This window comes from Heterodontus francisci, chromosome 5 (assembly GCF_036365525.1).
Source record: "Heterodontus francisci isolate sHetFra1 chromosome 5, sHetFra1.hap1, whole genome shotgun sequence".
NCBI classification, from domain to species: domain Eukaryota; kingdom Metazoa; phylum Chordata; class Chondrichthyes; order Heterodontiformes; family Heterodontidae; genus Heterodontus; species Heterodontus francisci.
In genome coordinates, this window is record NC_090375.1 from 83,678,277 (window position 1) to 83,698,217 (window position 19,941).

Sequence of the window (19,941 nt, forward strand, 5' to 3'; positions counted from 1 at the left end):
CATCTAATTTTTGTTAATTTAAATATTTAGGTGAAGGCCCCACCGCCAAGCGGTAAGGGGGCTGCACTGAGGTCTTTCTGCCGCTGGTAATATGCGGCGGGCCCTTCTCGGCATCGGGGGTTCGAGGCGGGCCTCCCCCCGCAGAATTTGACGGGCTCCCCCCCCACCCCCCACCATAACCCATGGCATCGAGGGGCTGGTAAAATTCAACCCCTGATGACCATCATTATCTTGACCAGCTGTCCTTAACAGAACTTTAAGCAAAACAACAGCAATTTAAATGCCTTGAATAATGATTTAACAACAATTTGCATTTATATTGTACCTTTCACACAGTAAAAATTGAAAGACTCTTCATGTGATTGTATTCAGACAAATTTGACATTGACCGAAAGAACAAGACATGAGGACAGATGGTTCAAAGCTTGGTCAGAGATAGATTTTAAGCAGCATTTTTAAATGAGGAGAGGTGGAGAGGCAGGGAGCTTTAGGGAGGGAAATTTCAAAGCTTAGGGCCCAGACAAGGAGCACATTGCAATTAATCAATTGGAATAATTAAGAATTTATGTTTCAGTAATGCTATCATATTTTGCTTGCCAACATTTATATACGTTAAGACTCCAACCAGATGTATTATATAGTGACAACAGTTAATATTAAAAAATGGTTATTTTTGCACTCTATTTAAACTTAATAGCGTTTGAATAAAATACTATTGAATTTTGCACATTTAGAAATCAACAACAAAGCTTGGACTTTCCAAGACTATCAAAAATGGGGCTGCACTCATCTGGACCGTGGGCATGCCAGCGGTGGGGAGGGCTAGCCTCACCAAACTTTATCCTCAGTAGAATAGGCTCCCTCTGTAAGGAAAAAGTGCTGCAGAGAGTGAGGCCAAGATTGCTTTTGACACAATGGCGCAGTGGTTAGCACTGCTGCCTCACAGCTCCAGTGACCCAGGTTTGATTCTGTGTGGAGTTTGCAAGTTTTCCCTGTGACCGCGTGGGTTTCTGCCGGGTGCTCTGGTTTCCTCCCACAGCTAAAGACTTGCAGGTTGATAGGTAAATTGGCCATTGTAAATTGCTCCTAGTGTAGGTAGGTCATAGGAGAATGGTGGGGGTGTGGTAGGGAATATGGGATTAATGTAGGATTAGTATAAATGGGTGGTTGTTGGTTGGCACAGACTTGGTGGGCTGAAAGGCCTGTTTCAGTGCTGTATCTCTATGGCTATGATTGCTGGGGCAAAATCAGGCTAGCCACTGTTCTTAAAGGGTTGTTGTTGACCTTTTTTAAAAATTCGTTCCTGGGAAGTGGGTGTCGCTGGCTAGGAAAGCATTTATTGCCCATCCCTAATTGCCCTTGAGAAGGTGGTAGTGAGCTGTCTTCTTAAACCGCTGCAGTACATGTGGGGTAGGTACACCCACAGTGCTGTTGAGAAGGGAGTTTCAGTATTTTGACCCAATGACAGTGAAGGAACGGCGATATAGTTTCAAGTCAGGATGGTGTGTTACTTGAAGTGGAACTTGCAGGTGGTGGTGTTCCCATTCATTTGCTGCCCTTGTCCTTCTCGGTGGTAGAGGTCACGGGTTTGGAAGGTCCTAAAGCAGAAGAGCCAATTTTTGGCTCAAAAAACAAACTGGTAATGTGTGAGGCTATAGATACAATGGGAAAACTGACTCCTGCACTGAGGATGCCTTAACAATCATGAACCGGAGGAATGGCAAAGGATGTTGATATTCAAAGCTTAAGCACAAGTTCCATCCCGAGAGATGAATGTAGTCTCCCAGGTCTTTCACAATTGGGTGAAAATGAAAAAGGAGGTATCCATTATCAGGAGAAGTACAGTGATAATTATACCCTCTTTTGCATAAATACATGCTTGCTCTTCATCCGTGCTCTTTGTCCATGGAAGGAATGGTGCATGCAGAGATTAGTTACACAGTTTCACTGCTCTCAGTTCGGCACAGCTGCAATGGGATATAGTATTACCTTACACATAACAGCTTCAAATTTTGCTCATCTAGAATAGTACCTGCAGAAACAAAATGCTAGCTGATTTGCAATGAGAATTGGTCCGGCTGTAGGGTATTGTTGAGGTGTTCAGAATGTTCCTGTCATCATCTCCACTGTGTGCCTCTGACATCATTGCAGTTCGACACAAATTTCAGAGCATTGTGGAGTGAATGTCATCTTCAGAGGCATCTGGAGAGGAGTCCCAAAGCAGTGGTGGGGGTGGGAGTGGGGGTTGGTGTTGCCCAGAACAAGCACTGAACAGCATTCTCTAATAAATGCACCATGAGAATGTAAACACCCATTTACAGGAATTTATCACTGCCAGACTGTGATCTTTTGAGAAGAGCAATGATGGTTGGCATGATACATATCAGATTAGTGAAGACAAATGTAGGTCCCTTACAGTCAGAAATGGGGGAAATTATAATGGGGAACAAAGAAATGGCAGAACAATTAAACACATGCTTTGGTTCCGCCTTCACAAAGGAGGACACAAATAACCTCCCAGAAATGTTAGGGAACCAAGGGTCTAATGAGTGGGAGGAGCTGAAGGAAATCAGTATTAGTAAAAAAATAGTGCTAGGGAAATTAATGGGGTTAAAGGCTGACAAATGCCCAGAGCCTGATAATCTACATCCCAGAGTACTAAAGGAAGTGGCCCAGGAAATAGTGGATGCATTGGTGGTCATCTTCCAAAATTCTATAGACTCTGGTGCAGTTCCTACAGGTTGGAGGGTGGCAAATGTAACCCCATTATTTAAAAAAGGAGGGAGAGATAAAATGAAACTACAGACCAGTGAGTCTTACATCAGTAGTGGGGAAAATGCTAGAGTCTGTTATAAAGGATGTGATAGCAGAACACCTGGAAAGCATAATCGGGATTGGGCAAAGTCAGCATGGATTTACGAAAGGGAAATCATGTTTAACAAATCTACTGGAATTTTTTGAGGATGTAACTAGTAGAATAGATAAGGGAGAACCAGTGGATGTGGTGCATTTGGATTTTGAGAAAGCTTTTGAGAAGGTCCCATATAAGAGGTTAGTGTGCAAAATTGAAGCACATGGGATTGGGGGTAACATACTGACATGGACTGAGAATTGGTTGACAGATAGGAAACAGAGAGTAGGAATAAATGGGTCTTTTTCCGTGTGGCAGGCAGTGACTAGTAAGGTACCGCAGGCATCAGTGGTTGGGCCCCAGCTATTCACAATATATATTCATGACTTGGGTGTGGGAACTAAATGTAATATTTCCAAGTTTGCAGACGACACAAAGCTGGGGGGGAAAGTGAGCTGTGAAGAGGATGCAAAGAGGCTCCAATGTGATTTGGACAAGCTGGGTGAGTGGCAAATGCATGGCAGATGCAGTATAATGTGGAGAAATGTGAGGTTATCTAGTTTGGTTGTAAAAACAGAAAGGTAAATTATTATCTGAATGGTGATAGATTGGCAAAGGGGGAGGTGCAACAAGACCTGGGTGTCCTTGTACACCAGTCGCTGAAAACAAGCATTCAACTGCAGCAAGCAATTAGGAAGGCAAATGGTATGTTGGCCTTCATTGCAAGAAGAATTTGAGTACAGGAGCAAGGATGTCTTACTGCGGTTATATAGGGCCTTGGTGAGACCACATCTGGAGTATTGTGTGCAGTTTTGGTCTCCTTATCGAAGGAAGGATGTTCTTGCCATGGAGGGATCGCAAAGAAGATTTGCTAGGCTGATTCCTGGGATGGCAGGTTTGACGTATGAGGAGAGTTTGGGTTGACTCGGCCTATATTCACTTGTGTTTAGAAGAATGAGAGGGGATCTCAAAGAAACCTATAAAATTCTAACAGGACTAGACAGGCTAGATGCAGGGAGGATGTTCCCAATGGCTGGGGAGTCCTGAACCAGGGGTCACAGTTTCAGGATATGGGGCATGCCATTTAGAACCGAGAAGAGGAGAAATTTCTTCACTTAGAGGGTGGTGAACCTGTGGAATTCTCTACCGCAGAAGGCAGCGGAGGCCAAATCATTAAATACATTCAAGAAGGACATAGATATATTTCTTAATGCCAGAGGGATCAAGGGATATGGGGAAAAAGCGGGAACAGGGTACTGAATTAGACGATCAGCCATGATCTTTTTTGAATGGTGGAGCTGGCCCGAAGGGCCGAATGGCCTACTCCTGCTCCTATTTTCTATGTTTCTATGTTTATGTTTCTATATCAAAGCCACCCTGCAGACTGCTTTCAAATCAACTGTTGATTCAATAAAAGCAAAATACTGCAGATGCTGGAAATCTGAAATAAAAATAGAGGGCAGAATTTAATTCGGTCGCTGCCGAGCCCCCGTGATATTACACGCGGGGGCTCATTAGCATCACTGCGCCGAGTCGTCCCCCTCCCCCCCCCATATTATATGGGGAGAGGTGGGACAACCGGCACAGTGAGGAAGCATTTGACAGCTGTGTGGCAGGTGATGGGGCCCTATTTAAAGCGTCCCAGCACCTGTTTCCTGACAGCTGCCAAAGTAATACTTATCTCACTGTTGAAGAGTGGAGCTGCTGTCAATCTGGCAGCAAAGCAAAAAGTGCTGGAGGAACTCAGCAGGTCAGGCGGCATCTCTGGAGAGAGAATCAGAGTTAAATTTAGGTTTGTGACCAAGTTCACAGACCTGAAAGTTAACTCTGCTTCTCTCTCCTCAGATGCTGCCTGACCTGCTGAGTTCCTCCAGCACTTTCTGCTTTGCTGCCACATACTTACCTTGCTGTGTCCCAGTGTCCTGTCTTAATGTCACACATTCCAGGATGTGAGATTTAAATGTACCATAAATGACAAATACACAACAGAAATAAAACCATAATTGAAGAATATTTACACACTACGGGTTTCTAATCATCTAACTGTGAAAAGCTGCAGACGAATATGCATTTGGAATCTGTATTTATTTCTCTGCTAATTGTTATGTGAGAAGACATGTAACTGCAATTAAACAATGTTTGTAAAAAAACGGGAAAATATGTTCATATTCTAGCTGCATTGCCAACTAGAAATATTACACCAATAACTATGATCAGCTGCTGCAGAAGCAAAGTGTTCGTGAACATGTGTCAATGTGTAGTAGTTGAAAAACTATGACAACAGCACAGATTTCCACACCAGTTCTGCATTAGTTTCCAAACATGCACAAGACAAAGTTTGCAGCCAGAAGTTAGAGCAGTTACATGGTGGAGTCACCTTTGCATTTAAAGGACCACACCAAAAGTCGAGGATAGCAGAGGGGTAAACTAGGATGGCCCCACAGTTCAGGAAGCCTCCCTGTTCACTCTCCTTCAGGCTGTGTGGGCAAGGCGGGATGTCTTTTTCGCCAGCTTTGGTAAGAAGATGCCCTCCCACCGGAACAAGGCAGCCTGGCTGAAGATGGCAGAGGAGGTGAGTAGCCGTGGGGCCATCATGTGTCAAAGGGTCCAGTGCTGGAAAAAAATGAACGATCACTGTACCAGCCAGCCGGTGCCCTCTAGGCCTCATGTACACAGGGTACGACTGCCGACATCATCCACAGCCAAAGGACAATCATATCAGCAGCCTTACTACAGTTAGGCTGCTCGCGCAGAAGTGGCACTGCATACGAGAATCTGCAAACATTTCCAAAAAGCATCATGACACAAATGGGTCTGCTTGGATGACACAACAATGTAGAAAGGCCAAAAACAAAATCGTCTTCACTTAGATGTGCGTTGCGTTTACTGTGTGAATGAAGTGTGCCAGCATGTACCGATCATGGCTCCTCCCATTACATCATCGGCCTTCCAGAATTGCCAATGTATGGAATAACATCATTGCCATTCCAGTATCACTCCTGTGCGTCTCCATGGATGCAGTAATATGGACAATGGCTCAGTAATCTGCTGCCAGTAATGGTGGATGCAAAGATGTTGCAAATGCAGACTGCTGCACAACAGGTGAATGAGGGTGCTGTGTGGCATGCAGAGCCCACGGTGGTCCCTATGGCGTTCAGAACTTTTGATCAATGAGGCACTGCCGTTCATCCCTAGCTCACTGTTTGGCCTGCATGCGGAGCCTGGATGCTCTCTGTCCTCCCATGTGCCCTTCCTGCTGTAAGTTCTCAGCGTCCTCATCGCCCGAAGATGAGTCCTGCTCATGTTTCTCCTCATCCTGCAAGGCCTCCCCCCTATTGAATGCATAGTTGTTCAGAGCACAGCGGACAGCAATGATGCGAGCTACCCTTTGTGGCTCGTACCGCAGGGCACCACCCGATTTATCCAGGCAGCGGAATTACATTTCCAGCATGCCGATCGCCTGCTCAATGGTGGCTCTTGTAGCTCCATGGCTGGCATTGTATCGCTCTTCTGCAGCTGTGCTGGGGTGTCTCACTGGTGTCCAGAGCCATGTGTGGAAGGGGTAGCCCTTTTCTCCAAGAAGCCACCTCTCCATCTGAGCCATTTCAGTGAACAGCAACGGCAACTGCGACTCGCGCAGAATGAAAGTATCATGGCAGCTGCCTGGAAAGTGGGCACAGATTTACATTAATCATTTCTGTTGATCACATACGAGCTGCACATTGATTGAGCAGAAGCTGTTATGGTTTACGTATTCAGCTGGTCACCCGGTGGGAGCCTTGATAGCCACATGGGTGCAATCTATGACCCCGTGCACCTGTGGGAATCCCACGATGGAACTGAAACCGATGGCCCTCTGGGCTTGGCTTTCTGGGTCTGTCGTGAAGCGAATATAGTCACCAGTACTCCGGAACTGGGCATCGGTGACCTCCCTGATGCAGCAGTGCACTGCTGACTGTGTAACCCCACAAAGGTCTTCTGTGGGCCCCTGAAGTGTTGCAGAGTAAACATTGAGAGCCACTTTCACTTTGAGGACCACTGGCATGGGATGTCCCCTGAAGCCCCTGGACTGCAGGTCATAATTCAGCAGGACACAGAGATGTGTCACTGCCTCTCTAGACAACCACAGTCGCCTCTGACACTTGCGCTCTGACATCTGCAGACATGTCATGCGGGACCTGTAGATGCGCGGCGATCTGTAGTGGCGGGCTCTCCTTGGGTGCTGCTGCTCACGACTGGGGCCTCTATGTGAGCTGCAACTGCCTGTTGGTTTTGCCTGTGGTGCATATGGATCCTCTCAAGCTGTGCAACAATGAATATAGGGTGAACCATCCCCATCTTCAAGTTGCAATTCAACTCGGTTCCTTCAATTCTTTGAAGGTTCCTGACAGGGCAGAGATTGATGTTGAGTCGTACATCAGGTGCTTTCATACAGCAGCTATGTGGCATGGCATGGCATTGCCCATAATAGCTCCCCCGAGTGGCACCGCATCAACACATAAAGATTGTACAAGCTGCATCGATAGGCCCATAAGACATATAAGCTTCACACACCTACCGTCTCTGGCACTCTCTCCACATACAGGGTGATTCGAGTGCCATTGCTCCTTCAATGACAGACGCAGTCAATGGCACAGAGCTGCCAACCATTACGGAGGGCGGAATCGCAGAGGCTCCCTTCTAGTATGCAGATTGAGACCCTTACCTTACTTCATTGAATTATATGCACTATCTAGTACAGTGTAGAACAGCCGCCTGTTCAACTTAAGATGTGGAAGTGTGCATCGAGAAGTGATGGGTTGCATCATCAGGAGAGGTAAGTACCGTTTTAAATATGGTAATTGGGGTGCCGCCAGCATGTGACAGGGGTGCTGCACCGTGGTCCCCCGCCGCTGGTAATTTGCAGTGTGTACTTCTCGACATCGCACATCGAGGCGGGCCTCTCCTTACAGAATTTTACCAGCCCTCATGCTGAAACCCGCAGTGTCGAGGGGCCGGTAAAATTCAGCCCAGAAAGTGCTGGAAATACTCATCAGGTCTGTCAGCATCTGTGGAGAGAGAAACAGAGTTAATGCTTCAGGCCTGTGACCTTTCATCAGAACTGAAAGGTAACAGATCTGAAATATGAACTCTGTTTCTCTCTCTGCAGATGCTGCCAGACCTGCTGAGTATTTCCAGCACTTTCTGTTTTTATTTAATCTGTTGATTCATATGGGTTGTCCAGCACTGGGGTGTGATGATGGACAGTGTTTGATGAGGTGGCTTCCTTTTAAGGTCTCAATGGCACCACTTTCATGAGAGATGATCAGTAGGGTTTCATGCGTGTTAATTATGAAGATATGAGTGGACTGAGATTTTTTTAAAAACTGTTGCAAGTTAGAAAAGAATTGCTGAATGAATCTGGAAGTATGGTCCGGTAAAGTTCAAGAGCATTGTATCAAGATGTGATTATAGCAAGAATGAGGATCATAGGTTGTTTATCAAGATATTTTGGAACATAATATAATTGTTTAAAGGTCAAGTGTAATGAGGATGAAGTACACTTCTGTACAATATATATGGTATATTAGTATAATAGCAACTGCATCTTGTTGCTTTAAAGTAGTGCTGAACTACACAGTGCATATAATTCAATGAGGTAAGGTTTAATTCAACAAGATTTGACAAATTTATATTCCTACTGTCAGGCCATTATTTCTCACTGCTGTCTGTAGATCCTCTTCCCCATATGGGCTGCAATAGCTTTGGTGCCTGATCAAAAAGAAAGCTTCCCCCTTTCACACTAAGACTTCTGAATAAGGAGATGGAGATATAAAAAGCAGTTTTAATAAGATGTATTAATTCCAGTTGGCTGAATTTCCGTTGACTCATGTTGTGCAATGAGCAGTGGGCCACACCACACAAGTCTTCTCTGTGATAGCCTCTGAGAGGACATTCCTATTCAGAACAAAGGGAAGGGAATAGCACAGGAAATAAATCGTCACCTGGAAGAATGGCTGCCAGCACAAAACATTTAAGGGTACAGCCCTTAAGCTATTGCTTCATTAGAGGTTCCAAAAAGTCTGACAAACAGGTTTCACTGACAAAGTATGGCTTTGAGATAGAAGCATGCAGAAAATTCTGGCTTCCATGTGCTAGCTACCAATCCCCAAGATGACTTCTATACTGGCAAACTCCCACAAACAGCAATGTGATAATGACCAGGTTAACTGGTCATAATTTTTGGTATGTTGATTGAGGGATAAATATTGGCCTGGTCACTGGGAATAACTCCCCTGTACTTCTTTGAAATAATATCATGGGATCTTTTACATCCACTCAAGCAAGCAGATGGGGCTTCAGTTTAATGCCTCATCCAAAAGATGGCACTTCTGACAGTGTAACACTCCTCAGTGCTGCACTGGAGTATCGGCCTTGATTTTTGTGCTTAAGCCCTGCAGTGATACTTAAACCCAGAACCTTGGGACTCAGAGGCAAGAGTGTGACTAACTGAGCCGCAGCTGACACTAACATCCACTATAACATTGAAAATTAGCAATGGCTCATCCATCCCTTTAACATTGGGATTAAAATCCCATTTAATGTGAATGCTCTCAATCCCAAAGCATTTACCTTTAGATAAATAGTTTTCTGAACTATTAGCAAAAATGGCATTTACAAACAAATGAGAAACTCATCAAAATATAAATGGGGAGAACTCTGAAAGATCACTCTCCTATTATTTGCCTTTAGTAGTTGCAAAAAGAAAATTAAAGTCTGTGTGATATCACTTGCCTTGCAATGGACCATTGAAGGATTTATTACACACCCCATCTATTTTTACTGTAACGCCATGAACTCTTTTCAATCAATATATTAAGACTGCTCTGCTGCATAATGTGGAGACTTAACAGAAATGAAATGTCACAGTACATGACATAAAACCAGAGCCATATTTTAATTAGAGTAAGTCTAAGGGATGGATGTATACCTTGGGCATACTGAACTTTCCACTTTGTACATACATACCGAGTTAGAATCCCTCATTTTATGAGCTTTTGAGTATGTGTGATGTGTAGAGTTCTGCTTTAGCTTAGCTGAAGATATTACTGGAATGAATCAAAAAGCTGTACATCAATTTTCAACAAAGGGTCCTTTGAGACAAGACTGGTAGCTTTAGAGTGCACTGTTACCAGGGAAACCAAACTTGTCTTTTGACCAGTGTCATGAAGCTGGCCTTTAGGTATGCACCATGTGTAGTCACCGTGTCTCCACCTTCACTCAGAACACAAGATGATGTTTCTCTAGGGATAAATATTCTCTTTTTTCACTGTCCTTCAGTTTTTATTTATCTGCTGAGGTATTTTCACAAAGAATACATTAAGTTGAACAAATTTGTGACTTGCATCGAATGTCACAGGAACCAAACAACTGTACACGCACTTCAACAACCACTTAAAGGCACTATTCATAATTTTTGTGCTTGCTTGGATTATTAATATCAATTGGATTTAAAAATCAATACATTGTCTACAGTTTTAATCTGGTATTTTTAATGCCCCCTATATGGTGCAGTTACTTTTTCTCAGTGTGATCTAAACACAGAGAATGTCTTAATTTGACCTCAGTTATACAGTGATCAAAGGCTTAAATTGTTCTAGATGTTTGAAATTAGCTTGAATACAGAGATCATTTTGGAAGTAAATTTTGCAGCTTTTGTATGATACATTGTCAAGATGATAAAAGCACATCTCAGCTTATAAGTAATAAAAAAACACTGCAAAGTGAAGATAGCAAAATGCAAATAATTTTAAATTCATTGAAGTTCACAATAACATCACGTCATGAGAATGTTCTCTGAACCTGTGGCCAGACACATTTGGCATTGCTGATTTTTGGTACCAGAGATAAAAGGATCAGCTCATAAACCTGCCTCAACATCAGTTTACCAGGGACTGAGGTTGTCAAGGGAATAAGGATTCTACAATGGCAGTTAGTTTGGTTGTGTCTTGTGAGGCGATATAATATGCTACAAAACTGTCCAAAGTCATAGCCAGTCGAGTCAAATCTGCTCTGGATCATAGGCCCAAATTGGTGAAAGCAAAAATAATTTTCACACGGAGTGCTGCCTAAAATGGTTTTCAGGATAGGGTGAAGGCACAAAGTTTGGAATCACTCCAGATGCTGTTGGATGCAGTGATAGGGGGATATAGTAGTTTTCTGTGGAAGGATAAGCTGGTTGGGTCAAATAACCTCCCTCTTTTGCACAGAACTTTGTGATCTTTATGAGTGTGATTGCTATGAACAAATGATAATGAGATTAACATAAGAAATAGAAAAGAAATGGTGCATCAGTGAAACATAAACTTTGACTGCAAAGCAGGAAAATCAGCAATATGGAGAAGTGAAAGGGAAATGATAAAAGGACAAAGAAAGGAATGATGAAATAAAAAGCAGATAGGATCAGAAGGTTAATTTGTGATCTTATGGGAGAAACAGATTGAAAAAAGACAGAAATAGACAAGGAGAAAGATTTTTCTTTTCTTTTTTCTTGCCAGTTGTCTTTCTTTCATTTTTCTTGGCTGTGGCAATTCACTGTAGTGAACACTAATTATGTATACGAACATGCGAATTAGGAGCAGGAATAGGCCACTCGGCCCTTCGAGCCTGCTCCGTCATTCAATAAGTTCATGGCTGAACTGATTACTCCACATTTCCACCTACCCATAATGAACATTAACAATGTGTGTTGCAGACTATTCAAACTAAGTGAGCTTCACAGTCAAGCTGTTCCCATCCTTGCCCAAGACTTAAACAAGGTATGTCCACTTAGGACTGCTGGTTAGCAGGAATCTTGATCGTTTTCCCCCTCTTTACGCTGGGAGCACTGAGGCAAATTGCATAATCTCTTCCCAAACACAAGATGAGATCAGCTAACTCACCAAAAACCTCAGATTGGACTTTCAGGGGGTGAAATTCATTTGCATAGTGCCACGTCAAGCAGTGTCACATCGACTGCATCGATTCCATGGGGCAGACAGTGCCATGGGCTGCTACCTGCATGACCCGCACAGCTTTGCTCATTGATATAATTGAAACGGCACAATGCAAATAAATATTTCCCCCTAAACCTTGTTGGTTTGTTTCGTGCAGCTCTTTATTGGATAAACTGTTTTGCTGAGAAAGATTATCCCAAAGATGTAAGATAGGAAAACAAATAAAGTGGTTGGAAGAAGATCATTAATTGGATTTTAAAGTCTTTTTTCTTATATGTTTTCAAATTTAACAGTATTTGAATATTTAAATCTTGGATGGTTTGTGTTTTGTGTTAATTTCGTATGAAAGTGGTTCTTTTAAAATATCATGTCATGCTGCTGCGGTAACATCAATTATTCAAAAAATATTGCCTACTTGCTAAAGTCACAGAATCACAGAATAATACAGTGCAGAAGAGGCCCTTCAGCCCATTGAGTCTGCACCGATGCATTAAAACACCTGACCTGTCTACTTAATCCCATTTGCCAGCACTTGGCCCATAGCCTTGAATGTTATGACGTGCCAAGTGCTCATCCAGGTACTTTTTAAAGGATGTGAGGCAACCTGCATCTACCACCCTCCCAGGCAGGGCATTCCAGACCGTCACCACGCTCTGGGTAAAAAACTTCTTCCTCAAATCCCCTTTAAACCTCCCGCCCCTCACCTTAAACTTGTGACCCCTCGTAACTGACCCTTCAACTAAGGGGAACAGCTGCTCCCTATCCACCCTGTCCATGCCCCTCATAATCTTGTACACCTCGATCAGGTCACCCCTCAGTCTTCTCTGCTCCAGCAAAAACAACCCAAGCCTATCCAACCTCTCCTCAAAGCTTAAATGTTCCATCCCAGGCAACATCCTGGTGAATTGCCTCTGCACACCCTCCAATGCAATCACATCCTTCCTATAATGTGGCGACCAGAATTGCACACTGTACTCCAGCTGTGGCCTTACCAAAGTTCTGTACAACTCCAACATGACCTCCCTGCTTTTGTAATCTATGCCTCGATTGATAAAGGCAAGTGTCCCATATGCCTTTTTCACCACCCTATTAACCTGCCCTTCTGCCTTCAGAGATCTATGGACAAACACGCCAAGCTCCCTTTATTCCTCAGAACTTCCCAGTGTCAGGCCATTCATTGAGCACTTCCGTGTCACATTACTCCTTCCAAAGTGTATCACCTCACACTTTTCAGCATTAAATTCCAACTGCCACTTTTCTGCCCATTTGACCATCCCGTCTATATCTTCCTGTAACCTAAGGCACTCAACCTCACTGTTAACCACTCGGCCAATCTTTGTGTCATCCGCGAACTTACTGATCCTACCTTCCACATAGTCATCTATGTTGTTTATATAAATGACAAATAATAGGGGACTCAGCACAGATCCCTGTGGTACGCCACTGGACACTGGCTTCCAGTCATTAAAACAGCCATCTGTCATCACTCTCTGTCTCCTACAGCTAAGCCAATTTTGAACCCACCTTATCAAGGTACCTTGTATCCCATGTGCATTTGCTTTCTTGATAAGTCTCCCATGTGGGACCTTGTCAAAGGCTTTGCTGAAATCCATGTAAACTATTTCAACTGCACTACCCTCATCTACACACCTGGTCACATGCTCAAAAAATTCAATCAAATCTGTTAGGCATGACCTCCCTCTGACAAAGCCAGGCTGACTATTCCTAATCAAATTTTGCCCCTCCAAGTGAAGATAGATTCTCTCCTTCAGAATTTTCTCCAATAGTTTCCCTACCACTGACGTGAGAGTCACTGGTCTGTAGTTCCCTGCTTATCTCTACAACCTTTCTTAAATCGTGGGACCACATTAGCTGTTCTCCAGTCCTCTGGCACCTCCCCCGTGGCCAGAGAGGAATTAAAAATTAGGGTCAGAGCCCCTGCAATCTCCACCCTCACCTCCCACAGCATCCTGGGACACAAATCATCCGGACCTGGAGATTTGTCCACATTAAAGCCTTCCAAAACCTCCAATACCTGTCACTCCCTATGACAATTTGCTCAAGAACCTCACAGTCTCTCTCTCTAAGTTCCATATCTACATCCTCTTTCTCTTGGGTGAAGACAGATGTGAAGTATTCATTCAACACCCTACCAATGTCCTCTGGCTCCACCCACAAATTTCCCCCTTGGTCCCTAATGGGTTCTACTCTTTCCCTGGTTATCTTCTTCCCATTGATATACTTATAGAATATCTTGGGATTTTCCCTACTTTTAGCAGCCAGAGCTTTCTCATATCCCCTCTTTGTTATCCTAATTGCTTTCTTGAGCTCCATCCTACACTTTCTGTACTCCACTAATGCTTCCATTGATTTGCTCTTCTTTTCCTTCTCATGGTACCCAGAATGTTTCTGGTCATCCATGGTTCTCTGGGCTTGTTGCTCATACCTATTACCCTGGAGGGAACATGTTGGGCCTGTACCCACCCCATTTCCTTTTTGAATGCCCCCCACTGCTCTTCTGTAGATTTCCTGACAAGTAACACTTTCCAGTCTACCTTGGCCAGATCCTGCCTTATTTTACTAAAATTCGCTCTCCCCCAATCCAAAACCTTTTTTTTGCAACTTGTCTATTTCTTTCTCCATAACAAGCTTAAATTGTACCATGTTGTGGTCGCTATCACCAAAATTCTCCCCCACCAACACATCAACCACCTGTCCGGCTTCATTCCCCAGAATTAGGTCCAGCACTGCACTCTCCCTTGTTGGATCCTCTACATATTGAGCTAAAAAGTTCTCCTGTATACATTTTAAGAACTCCACTCCATCTAAGCCCTTAACACGATGACTATCCCAATTAATGTTGGGAAAGTTGAAATCACCTAATATAATTACCCTATTATTTTTACACACCTCTGCAAATTACGCACATATTTGCTCCTCAATTTCCCGCTGACTATCTGGGGGTCTATAATAAACACCTAGCAATGCGGCTGTCCCTTTTTTTATTCCTAAACTCTACCCATAAAGCTTCATTTGATGCCCCCTCCAAGAAATCATCTCTCCTTACTGCAGTAACTGACTCCTCAACTAATATTGCAATGCCCCCTCCTCTTTTACCCCCTCCTCTGTCTCGCCTGAAGATTCTATATCCCGGGATATTGAGCTGCCAATCCTGCCCCTCCCTCAACCATGTCTCCGTGATGGCTACTATATCACAATTCCACGTGTCAATCATTGCCCTTAACTCATCCGTTTTACCTGCAATACTCCTGGCATTAAAGTAGAGGCCTTCCATCCTGGTCTTACTCCCTTGAAACTTACTTCCGCTGTATTCCCTCTGACTTGTTTGCTTTCCTGTGTTTAGCTGTGTCCCTGTTCTGCTAGGAGTCTGCGTCCCCTCCGCCTGCCAAATTAGTTTAAACTCCTCCCAACAGCACTAGCAAACCCGCCAGCAAGGATGTTAGTCCACCTCTGGTTCAGATGTAGACCGTCCCGCTTGTACAGGTCCCACCTTCCCCAGAAATGGTCCCAGTGGTCCAGGAATCTAAAACCCTCCCTCCTGCACCAACTCTTAAGCCATGCATTCATCTGTGCTATTCTCCTATTTCTATACTCACTAGCACGTGGCACTGGGAGTAATCCAGAGATTACAACCCGAGAGGTCCTTCTTTTTAGTCTACTGCCTAACTCCCTGAATTCTTGATGCAAGACCTCATCCCTCTTTCTACCTATGTCATTGGTACCAACATGTACCATGACCTCTGCCTTATCACCCTCCCCCTTCAGGATGCCCTGCAGCCGTTCAGTGACATCCCGGACCCTGGCACCAGGGAGGCAACACACCATCCTGGAGTCACGTTGACGGCCACAGTAGCGCCTATCTGTTCCCCTGACTATAGAATCCCCTATTACTATTGCTCTTCCTCTCTTTCCCCCTTCCTGTGCAGACAGGCTGCTTGCGGTGCCAGAAGCTTGGCTCTGTCCACACTCCCTGGAGGAACCAGCCTCATCAGCCTCCAAAATGGACTCAGGGGACTCCTGAACTACCTGCCTGATTCTCTTGGACTGCCTGGTGGTCACCCATTCCCTTCCTTCCTCAAGTCCCTTGAGCTGCGATGTGACCACCTCTCTATACGTGCTATCCACGATGCTCTCAGACTCGCGGATGCTCCACAGTGTTTCCAGCTGCCGTTCCAGCTCTGAAACCCGAGCTTCCAGGAGCTGCAGCTGGACACACTTCCTGCGCACATGCTGGTCCCAGGGACTGGAAATGTTCCCGGATTCCCACATGCAGCAAGAGGAGCAAACCACGGCTTCAAGCTCTCCTGCCATGACTAAACCCTTTAAATTTAAAACTTTAGAAGATTATAATTAAAAAAAACAACTAAGTCTTGCTAAAACAATGACTTACAATTCAATCCACTTTGAAAAATACCCACCAGGACTTACTCACCAGTCAGCTGTGCTCTTTGGAAACTCTCGGCTCCCCTCACTCTGAGGACAGGTAGGAAATGAAAGGAGCTCCTCGCTGCCTCCTCACCGAACCTCCTCACTCACCAAACTTCCACTTTAACACTCTAATGCAGCCCAAGTCAGCACTCCAGTGCAAACAAGGTCAGCACTGTAAGCAGCACTGATGCTGTCATCTTAAAGTCATCTTTATTTTTTCTAATTGAAGCAAATTCCACATATTTAAAAACAAGTGATTGTGTTGGGATGTTGGGTATGTGATCAACACCCTTGGTTATACATTTTCACCATTTAACAACACAATGAAAGAGTTTGTTTGCATGAAAAATGTTAGCTTGGCTCGGATGACAGCTCCTTTGGCTCTATATCAAAATGTTCTAAGTCTGAGTCCCACACCATGATAATACTGCAGAATCAAAGTTGGTGTCTTGATCAACATTCTCTTAAACAACACTAAAAAACAGGTTAATTGGTTATTGTTTGTGGGATGTTATTGGTGAGGAATTGTTGCCATTGTTACCCACTTACTAGGATCTTCTACATTTCCAAAAAGTGGTCTCTTGTGTAAAGCATTTTAAGACAGAATCAGGGCTGGATTCTATGAGCCTGCCGCCGACATCGGCGGCACGCTCAACAAATGGCGCCTTTCCCGCGCTTGCCACATGCCAAAGAGCCGCCACGATCTTAAGCGCGACGGCTCATTTAAATAGTCGGGGTGGCCCGTCCCCTCCAATCATGTGGACGGGGTGGGCTGTCCGTCCTCAGAAATGGAGTCAGCTGCCTGTGCGCAGGGGCTGGCGCCCTTTTTAAAGGGCAGCCAGCCCTGCCAGTTTATTTAAATATTTAAAGAAATATACACCAAACTTAGATAAATACATTTCTTTTGCTACTTTCCCACCTCTCAATAACAATTGTGATAATTATTTGCCCTTTCCCCCAAAAACACTTATCTTTGACATTGGACCATTCCCCCCACCAAACTGCACAAAGTAGAAGGTTTAACCATTCCCACCATCCCCTGCACTCATAACATTATTTGACCCCATCACAAGCACCCCCCCCACCCATCCCCCACGCTGACAAACTGATCTCCTCCCCCCTCCCAACCAGCGTCGCACCTCGTTTCCCCAGATGGGGATCTGAAGGCGCGGGAGTGCCGGCCGCCACGCTGAAGATCGCGTGAGCCCTCAAGATCTAAGGTGAGTATATTTAAATGTATTAATTTTATTGATTTGAATGTTCAAGTTGTGGTCCCATCGCCCAGCGGCGGGGTTGCTGCCACAGAGTCTTGCCGCCGCTGGGAGTATCGGGCCGGGCCCTACCGGCATCGGCATATTTGGCATGAGCCATCTTCAGGCCTCCCCCTCCCCCCACCACCATGGATCACGACGTCGAGGGATTGGTAAAATCCAGCCCACAGTGTTATAGAAATGTTATCATTGTCTGCTGGCAGATCCACAAAAATTCCGAATCTCCCTAGGCCAGGCATTTTCTTAGAGTTTTGCTATCATACAGGATGCCATTGGAACAAAGATAAAGCATTGTCATGAGTTTAACTTTCTTATTGACCACATATAACTAAAATGAATACAAGAATATTTATATGACATAAAAATTTTAATATTTTACTTTTTCTTCTCCTATTTTCTCTATTCCTTCATTGGAAATTGAGTCCAGGGAATTGGGCAGTAGCCAATGTAGCACCGCTGGTCAAGAGAAGAGGGTAGGATAAATCAGATAACTGTGGAATAATTAATGTCTATTGTGTGAAAATGCTTCGAATACCTAATTCAAGAAAAAATTAGTGAGTATTCAGAAAATAACAGCTAATCAAGGACAATCCCCTATTCCCCTTAGTTGAAGGGTCAGTTACGAGGGGACACAAGCTTAAGGTGAGGGGCAGGAGGTTTAAGGGGGATTTGAGGAAGAACTTTTTTACCCAGAGGGTGGTGACGGTCTGGAATGCACTGCCTGGGAGGGTGGTAGAGGCAGGTTGCCTCACATCCCTGAAAAAGTACCTGGATGAGCACTTGGCACGTCATAACATTCAAGGCTATGGGCCAACTGCTGGCAAATGGGATTAGGTAGACAGGTCAGGTGTCTTTAATGCATCGGTGCCGTCTCGATGGGCCGAAGGGCCTCCTCTGCGCTGTATTATTCTGTGATTCTGTGAATCAATATAGATTTGGTAAGGGCAAGTCATGCTTGGCAAATTTAAAAGTCTTTTGCAGTGGTAATAATTGGATAGAGTTTCTCCTACTCATCTCACTCATCAACTTTAGTGGAAGAGCTACGGAACTCTGGAAAATGCACCAACATTTCTGCAGTTCTCCTGCTGAAGTTATGGCAAATAATCAGCTGAATTCCTACAGAAATTCCCTGATTTTCATAAGGCTTTTGATAAAGTGTCTCATAGGAAACTTATTCCATGATAGGAGGTTGGTTGGCAGACAAGAAACACAGGGTTATGGTTAATGTGTGTTGTTCAGATTGGAGAAGGGTTTGAAATGGTATAATTGTAAATGATTTACCCAAGGATTAGTTCTGGACCCATTTTTGTTCTTCATAGTTTGGACTTGGGCATCAGAGTGTAATATTGAAATTTGTTGACAACATAAGCAGAGGAGCAGGTATTGACAAACACCAATCTGAACTGAAAAAGACTTTTCAAGAACTCATTGTCGTGCTAGGTCCCCACCTGCCAAGAATGAGGCACATCAATTTTGTCATAAACATTGATTTTAAATTGTTGCTGGAGTGAGAAAAATGACTTGTTAAACAGATCAGCTGTGGCTGGAAAAGACATTTGTATATTAACAGACAGTGCTTGACACATTCAACCCACAATGGACCTTGATCACCAGGTATTGTGTATAAGAGGAGCATTCCAGAGACTGCTAAGGTGATACAATCTAGGACTGGTTAGGCCAGCTGGTTCCATGACTAACTGGCTGCTCCAGGGTCTTTTGAACCAGCCACAGTGAGTTTGAACTCAGAAAGACTGTTTGCTCTTGGACTGAGAAGATCTCTCTCCTGTCTGCTCCCATCTCTTTCTCACAAGCCTCTGAATCCACTGAAGACACATGAACCCCAAAAGAGAAAAGTCTCCTACAGCGAACAAGGTTTAAGAAGAATACTGGGCCCCAACGACAAGCAAGATTTACCTACAATCAAGGACTCTACAGTGAGGTCGAAGAACCATATCAAAAACTCTTCAGATGTTGCCTCCAACTTTTCCACTTTATTTTATTTCTTTTCTTTTCTGTCTCTATTTGCATGTGTGTATCTCATATGCATGCGAGTGTGGGTGTGTCGTGTATCCATAGGTGTCAACCAAATAGAGTTTAAGTTCAAGTTTATAAATTTCAACTTTTCTTCTTTAAACCTAAGACAACTTGTTTGTGCTGGTTTCTTTGCCTTATAGTTGAAAAGTGGTGAACAAGGATTCACCAAGGGGGAGCTAAAAACACAGTGTGTTTAAAATTAAACCCTGTTATGGTGCAGGCTGAAAGGGACCCCTAGATTCCTTTCTCACCTGGTCGTAACAACATAGACAGCTTAGTGTAATGGGCAGATGAAAGGCAGATTCATTTTAATTTGGAGAAGTGTGAGGTAATTTCTTTTTGGAGAACCTCAAAGAATTGT